Genomic DNA, 1,769 nt, shown 5'->3' with positions numbered 1-1,769 from the left:
CACGCTCTGCCCCAGGGGAGGCACAGCATATGCAGTTATGTTTTACATTTTGGTAGGATCTGGGGAGGAGGAGATGGCTAAGGAGGAATAATTAGACCCCGGAGTAGGAATATAGTAGAGAAGGCAAGAATGGAAAAGGGGGATTTGCACCTGGACGGAGGGGTGGAAGGTCCTGGCTTCGGGACGCTCCTTCCATCTCCTCAGGCAGACCCCAGAGAGGCTGCCAGCTACTGCCCTTCTCCTAGAGCCCTTGAGACTTCCAGATGAGGCCCTGAGGTTCCTTGGAGATAAAGATAAGGAGCTTGAATTTGATGTTATTCTGTAAAAAGCATCAGGGTAGTCAGAGGTGCCTTCAGACAGGCAGCATGAACCCACTGCGCTCTGCCTACCCTGAAGCGCCAGAAAAACCTTCTCCGTTTACCCCCACGTCACCCTGGGCAGCCAGCACGCACAGCCGGCGATGATCGTGACAGCCTGCGCTGTGGTTGTCGACTCGCTGCAGCGTGCTGAACTCTCCCCTTTCTCACACAAAGCATGATGGCATTTAGGCCCGTCAAAGCCAGAATGACAAAAGGAAATACCTGTTGCTGCTCCAGCTGTTTTGGGCCGTGGGGAGCCCACTCGCCCGCACAGGGAGCCGGTTTCACCACAGCACATGAAGCCCGGGCTGCTAACGAGACCTTCCAGGGCGGAATGAGCCCTGTGTCCCAACGTGGCTTCAGCGCGGGTGCCCACCCCGGCCTCCGGGGCAGCTGCAAGTCTGAGGGGGAAGGGAAGACTCCTCTCTCCACCATGGTGGCCGCTCAAGCCCAGTTGGGAAGTGGAGCAGCCTGGGTCCCTCTAGGCTGTACTGGGGGGGGGGGGGGTGTCCCACTCGCCCTCAGCCCTTCCCCACAGCCATTTTGTTACCGAAATCCGGAATAAAACTCCTTAACGCCAATGTGAAGTTAAGAAGCAGGCACTTCGTTTATTGCAGTGCTGGGGACACGGGGGGGGGGCTCCTCCAAAGGTGTGTCCAACCTAGTATCAAAATGCATCAGTTTTTATAGATTTTTTTTCCTGTCAGGTCATTGTTATATAAGTTTCTTTACATAAAAATGCATACTATGCTCGTTCTTAAATTTAACCTTTATAATGATTGGTCCTTTGATTATATAACCTTATCAATATTCTTATTTAAAAACCATCATTGGTCAGTTACACTTAGCTCTACTGATTGGAATCTTCGATACTCAAATCGAGATGGGAAGGGTAAGGGGGTTTCCAAGCAGCAAACTGGTGTCCGTGACAGTTTCCTTAGTTTCTTGAAACAAAACATAGTAAAACCTGTAACTTCCTGGTGAGGTTTCTAGGGTTAGCTATTTCAGACTTTAACAATATTAAGGTTCCTACAGTCACACATCACACAGTTCCTAAAGTTTCTATGGCTACGTTTCAAACCTAACAATCCTATACACTCTGCTTCACAATTTTACTTCTTAATCAAACCTAACTCTTCTATGTGATGAAATTTTGATTTCTTTACCAGAATATTTGCAACACTTTCAGCGTGTCCCCGGCCCCCCACTCCCCCCCCACCCCGCCTGAGGAAGCCGGCTCATCACCCCCTCGAAGGGGCACGGCCTCTTCAAACCGGACCAGCACCGGGCCCGGCCTGGCCCCGTCCCAGTCCCAGCTGGGAGCAACTGGGAGCAACTGGGAGCAACTGGGAGCGGCGGGGCCCCTCCCCCACCGGAGGGGGGGAGCGCCCCGCGCGGGGCGGGGGGGGC

The sequence above is a fragment of the Haliaeetus leucocephalus genome, unplaced genomic scaffold (assembly GCF_000737465.1).
Source record: "Haliaeetus leucocephalus isolate CR32 unplaced genomic scaffold, Haliaeetus_leucocephalus-4.0 Scaffold0, whole genome shotgun sequence".
Classification (NCBI taxonomy): Eukaryota; Metazoa; Chordata; class Aves; order Accipitriformes; family Accipitridae; genus Haliaeetus; species Haliaeetus leucocephalus.
The sequence above is the reverse complement of the archived record's forward strand: the minus strand, read 5'-3'. Positions refer to the sequence as shown.